We start from the raw sequence: 6,391 nt of genomic DNA, 5'->3' as shown, positions 1-6,391 counted from the left end.
AAGGACAATCATGTAATATTGAAACAGGTTATTTTAAAATGCTGATCCGGCCCTTTCTCAATAACAACCTACCAAATCCAGGTCCCACCGGCTTCCTCGGCTAGACAAGCCGAGTGATGACCCAGCCAGAGAGATCCTGATTTTCAAACACATTGCTGTGTTCTGTCCCCCAGCTCAGCACGCCTTTGTTTGGTTTTATGTTCTCTTTTTTCCATGCGAGTTCTGATCTAGAGTCATGAGGAACGCTGCATTTGGGGAGAGGCTCACCCCACCACACGGAGATAAGATGTTTCCAGGGAGTCACATTCCACATTGCAAAGGTTTGCTCTGTCCGACATGGGATGCACCCACGTTAGGAACAAAGGCATGGGGGGGGGGGTTAAACCACATGGGAGCTATTACATGGAAACTACCATGGTAAAATCCATGTGGACAAGGCAGCTGTAGCATTGACATGCATTAGCCGTTAAACACCAGCCAGGTGTTTATATTGAGCTGCTAACACGTGTTAAAACTGCTATTGGCTTGCCCACACTGCATCTTCACTGCAAAAACAGGTGGGATTTGATGTCTAGCTAGTTCTCTCTCGGGAAAATCCTAGTGGAGACGAGGCACAGGTAGTTTTTACCTCGATGTAGCTAGTCAAGGTCGATCCGTCTCGCACCTGGGGTTGACTTGGACCGACTATATCAAGGTGAAAACTACGGAGCCTTGTCTTTAATGGGATCGGAGCTCTCTCGCTGAAAAGACACGCCTGGTTTTGGAGTGTAGAGCTGGAATAGGATTTGTGGTAGCAGACACATGCGGAAACACCTTTTTTTTCCTGGTGAAGAAAAAGCCAGTAACTGCACCAGGGATCTGCCCCTGCTGGGCCCGATGGGGTCATTTCTGAACCGCCCTGCCAATCCAGTTGCTGGGGGTGGAGGGTGAAACGTTTGCTGATAGCCAGCGGCGGCTCCAGGCACCAGCGCTCCAAGCGCGTGCCTGGGGCGGCAAGCCGCGGGGGGGTGCCCTGCCAGTCCCTAACAGGGTGGCAGTCAGGCAGCCTTTGGCGGTATGCCTGCGGGAGGTCCGCTGGTCCCGCGGCTTCGGCAGCAATTCGGCGGCGGGTACGCCGAAGCCATGGGACCGGCGGACCTCCAGCAGGCAGGCCGCCAAAGGCAGCCTGCCTGCCATGCTTGGAGCGGCAAAAATGCTAGAGCCGCCCCTGCCAATAGCCACTTGCATTTCTGGGGCACTTTTCATCTGAGGAGCTCAGCGCCATTTGCAGAATAGTGCTTTGTTTACCTTCTCACGCAGGCCCTTGTATAGGGTGTTATCCCCAGAAATGCTGAGCCCCAGATGTGGAAGTTAGGAGCCTAAATACCTTGGAGGATCTGGGCCAGAGAGATCAGTTGACTTGCCCAATGTCATGTGGCAAAGACAAGAAAATCAGATCATGGTGGGTATACCAGGAATTCATTTGGCTCTAGAAGTCCCGCCCCCCCCCAGCTTTAACTACTAGACCATACTCCCTCCCATATCTGAGAATTGAACCCAGGAGTCCTGACTCCTCCTCGTCTCCTTTAGCCACTACACAACCTTCCCTGCATCGTTGTTATTTCTTTGTATTACCATAACGCCTAGGAGTCCTGTTCATGGACCAAGACCCCGTTGCACTAGGCACTGCCCCAAGGAGCTTACATCTAACTATAAGACAAGAGACAACAGAGCGATACAGACAGGCAGGAGAGTACAAGGAAATGAGACAAATTTGTGATATTTTTCTGCCTTACAAAGTTAACCTTACTTGAAAATCAGGATTTTGTTTAGTTTTGTGCCGTCCATCCTTGCGTTGCTCATCACAGCAGGAACCCGAAGGAAAGGGTGTGTGATGTAGTGATCCAAAATCACACCAGTAATTATGCATGCTATGATAAGGGTAATCATCAAATGTCATGCTTCAGGGCATAAGGAGTTTGCCTGCAGGGGTCAGGAAGGAATTTGCCCCATCCATGTCCAGCATTGCACAATTGTCCAGGTCACTGCACGTATGTCCCTCTCTACAGCATTAGATACTGGCCACTGGCAGAGAGAATTCTAGACTTGTGGGACCAGTGTTATCTGACCAACTTCAGCTTTCAGACATTGGATCTAGACAAAGGCACAACAAGAGCCTTCCCCCTTCTTCTGATGCAGCTGGTAACGGAAAGCAGCTTAGAGCAGTTAGCTGCATCTCAGCTCACATTTAGGATTCAGGTGACGCTTCATAGGTACATCAGGTGTGAGCAACCCATTGCATCACAGGAAATGTTCCATCTTCTCACCACGCCCTCTTGAAGATCCTAAGGGGACTACAGGGTGAGCTCTGAAAGCTCGTAATAAAGTTCTGAACTAGGAAATTTCAGGGCAAACGCCCAGGGTGCTTTTTCCTCTCCCGGTTTCAGTGTATACGGAGGGCAGGCCATCCTAAACAGCAGCTGTGCAGATGATTAGCTGCATCTGGATCTTCATCCGCAGGATCTCCCAGCACCCAGCCCATCATTTCTCCCCTTTAGCCTCCTGCTGCAACTTAAATCCCCTACAATGAGGACCAGAAGGTCTTTCACTCTCTCTGTTGGGCCCCCACTGCCTCTGGTTTTGTGCATCGTGTGTCCTGCATCCTCAGCTATGCAGCAGGGCCTGGCACGAAAGCTTGCAGGCGAGGCAGCGTAGTCAGAACATTGGACTGGGAGCCAGGAACTGCTGCATTCGATTCCTAGCTCTGCTTCTCCTTCCGTCTGCAGCTTTGCAAGTCACTTAGGCCCAACTTTACAAACGTGGTTGGGGTCCCCAAGTTGACACACGCTGGGACTGATTTTGAGGGGCGTTTTGGGTGCCCCGCACCTCTTAAAATCAGGCCCAGCATGTCTTAGCTTGGGTCCCTAAAATTAGTATCCACTTCTGGAACTTTTGGCCTTACCCACTGTGTGCCTCAATTTGCTCATCTGTAAAATGGGTGTGTGTGATAATACTGTACTGTGCTGCAATGTATCCGTGAGGACTGATTGGGGTTTTAGTGAGCTTTGGGGATATTAAGTGCTAATTATTAAGACCTGCTGGATTCTTTCCTAGTTTAGGAAATGCACTTTTCCTTACCTGTGCACTGGTAAATTTGTTTTTATTGTCAACAGTGAAACAAAATGTAAGGTTAAATAATTGTTCTTAATGCACCGTTCTGATTGAGAAAGATCTAGCATTCTCATGGCAGCTGTAACTGAGACATGCACATACTGTACTAACGTTAACATCACAAGCCATAACATAAAACAATAACCCCTAACTCTTATATAGCCCTCTTCACCTGTAGATCTCAAAGCGCTTGACGGGTCAGATTTTCTAGATGGGGAAACTGAGGCACGGTTGTGCCCAGCAGGTAAGTGGCACAACCCAGACTGCATGCAGGTCTCCTGAGTCCCAGTCCAATGCTCTGAAGAAGGCAGGAGTCCTGACTCCCATTCCATAGCACTAACCATAGGACCATGCTGACTCATTTGTATATGCCCTGTGACAATGGAGTGCGCTCAACTTTACACATACAGTAAATGTCAAGTGAAGCATCGTATCGGGGGTAGCCGTGTTAGTCTGTATCCACAAAAACAACAAGGAGTCCGGTGGCACCTTAAAGACTAACAGATTTATTTGGGCGTAAGCTTTCGTGGGTAAAAAATCTCACTTCTTCAGATGTGTCAGTTTGCCAATCAAGGTAGCTGTACACTATAACTTTGAATTTCTTGACTTTTTGTGTAATTAAAATTGCAACCACCAGGTTGTGTTAACAGAGGCTTGTGTCCCTAACAAAAGCATCTATTTGAACCTTTCTGGGTTGATCTTCATAGCCTTCTTGACCTAATATTAAACTGCTGTGTTGCAATTTTATAGCAGGAAATAACTTGTGTTTATGAAAATAAAATTCAAGTCCCCTGGTATTGACTTGATTGTTTGAAATAAACTAATTTCCTGCAAGAAATTATATAGTTGCAAGGATAACATCCTTAGGGGAATCCAAACAATAATACGGAGTCTGAGGACACCGTGATCGTCTAGTGATTGAGGTTGCAGCTGGGAAATAAGTAGGATTTACTATGTATTTAGTGCCAGCAATGTGCATGGAGCTGTACAAAATGCAACAGTACTGCTGTGAAAGTTTCTCTTGAATGAACATGCTTAAACCAGTGTTGTCAACTTTCAGGAACCCCGAGAGCTGGCTGGTTAATACGTGTTGGGGTCAAGGTACCTGACCAGCTAACACGTGTTAAAACTACAGCTGCCTTGTCCCCAATACGATTTTACCATGTGTCAGCCGATGTGTTAAAAACACACTTCTCTTCCTCGTGAACACAAGGCAGAAATGTTGAGTGACCCAGTTCTTGGGGGCCACACAGCAGACTCTTTGTGCCTGATTCTCACTCGTGTGGAGCACCTACCATTTGTACTGAATTCAACTAGAGTAGTGAGTTCTCAGCACTTCTGAAAACTGGGGGGTACCAGAGTCACAGATTCATGATAGTCTGTTATGTCTGAAGTTAGACACCCCAAATCAGTGGGCACGCCTGTGAACTTTTGGCTGTAAGCTTTCCATGCCTCAGTTTCCCTCCCTGTGAAATGAAGACAGTGAGACTGATCTTTGTAAAGTGCTTTGAGAGCCACAAAGGAGAGCTGTGTATTGTTATTTTCTTATAAAAATGACACCTTTTTATGCCCTCCCCTCTGCTCCCTGAGTGTTTTCTAGCCACAACTGCTGATTTGACTTCCCAGAGTAGTCTTTACTCCTGGTAGCCTAGCAGAAACAATTCAGCTGTGTGGGAGCATTTGGGGCCCAAAGACTAAATCAAAGAGAGGCTGGAGCTCAAACAGAAATTACAGGCTTGATGCAGGAATTGTACAGGAGATCAAGGGAAACATGATGATCATATGGTCTGACCTCCTGTCAATGTTAAGATTTATTCAGTTTTTCCTTTACTGAAACATCCTTCTGAATATCTTCAAAGGCGCTAAAAACTTCACGAAAAGTAATCAAATCCAGGACATTACTATTTAGAGAATGATCAGTCCAGAGCTAGATTTAAAAAAGAAAGAGGGTCTGATTCTGCAAAGATTTACGCACCAGTGGGTAATTTGAGTAGCCCCCATTGCAGTACATGGAACTACTCCTGCGAGTAAAGTTATTACACACGTGCTCTGAGTATTTGCAAAAACAAAAAATCAAATGGACAGTGCCCCTTTAAATTCTACCTTCCGGGCTCTTTTGAGACGCTTCCTAATGTGCAACACCACCAACCTAAAGGCAGTTACGCGTCAGCCCCTTTTTTTTTTTAAATTTAAAGGAGCCACGTCTATATAGGTTTGTGCCTGTGGACAGCAAAGCCAACCCCATCGGCCAGAATAGAAACAGGTATTAATTTTCTAAACAAATGCAGAGCCAGGAGTCTAGAGGATGATTTCTGATGCTTTGGGGTATAATCTTTATGGGAAACTTCAAATTATAATAAGCCTACTCAAAAGAAGACTCTCAAAGCACTTGGTATCTTTCCGCCCCCATTTTCCAGATGGGGAAACCGAGGCACAGACCTGCACTGAAGTCAGTGGAGCTCTGCATGGGTTTGAGCAGCCTTTACAATCCTCATTCTGCAAACGTTTAGGCAAATAACTAGTATTCGTGGGCACAGCTCCCCTCCGCATCAGCTTGAAAGGGGCTTGAGTGGTGGTTGCAGGATCAAGGTCTTCATTTTACATTTTGCAAGGATGTCATTAAAAAAATAATAATAATCTATAGTTCAACAGCTTACACCAAAAGGACACCAGCCACTTAGAACAAGGATCGTGCCTGCAAAGATAATAAATTATATACAAAAAACCAACCACCGCCAGGTAATGGGATGGCCATGAGGCTCAAAAGGGGCTTCTGGGATTTTAAATCTCCCAACATCTGGGCCGCCCCTAAACTCTGCGCGTTTTCGGGAGCAGCTGGGGAAATGGGAGATGGTCCCTGGCTGGGCAGCCCACCCCTATGGCAGGTCTCTGATTCAGAGGTTAGGAATTTGCATCTGATTGCTATTTGTCACCCAATGATTTGTCTACATCCAGCCATGAGCACGCCTTAGGCAGAAGGGGGAGGGGAAGGGGCCAGGGCTTGCATTGCCTGCAATGAGAAATTTACCAATCCGGCCAGATAGGGGTGCATTAAAACAAACACAATTAAAAGAGAGATACCGAAAAAAGAAAAAGAAACCAGGGGCGGCCAAGTTGCTCTGCAGCAAGGTGGACCAGCTGCCCGGGGGCTCGCGGGCTGCTACGAAGCTCCCCAGCGGAGAGCCAGCCCTGGGTAAGCAAATCTCCTTTCTTCTTCCCTGTAAAGTGGGTTCAAAGCCAT

General features: G+C 47.0%; 1 protein-coding gene across 1 annotated transcript in view; it reads left to right on the top strand.

Moving 5' to 3' along the window:
* Positions 1-6,161: 6,161 nt before the first annotated feature.
* ARID3A (AT-rich interaction domain 3A) overlaps positions 6,162-6,391 on the top strand; it is an 86,961-nt gene continuing 86,731 nt past the window's right edge. The window contains exon 1 of the mRNA XM_024204385.3: positions 6,162-6,343. The gene's annotated coding sequence lies outside the window, so the exon portion shown is untranslated. The remainder of the gene's footprint in view (positions 6,344-6,391) is intronic.

Source organism: Terrapene carolina, unplaced genomic scaffold (genome assembly GCF_002925995.2).
Source record: "Terrapene carolina triunguis isolate 2854851 unplaced genomic scaffold, T_m_triunguis-2.0 Scaffold194, whole genome shotgun sequence".
Classification (NCBI taxonomy): Eukaryota; Metazoa; Chordata; order Testudines; family Emydidae; genus Terrapene; species Terrapene triunguis.
This window is presented reverse-complemented; position numbering and strand designations above follow the sequence as displayed.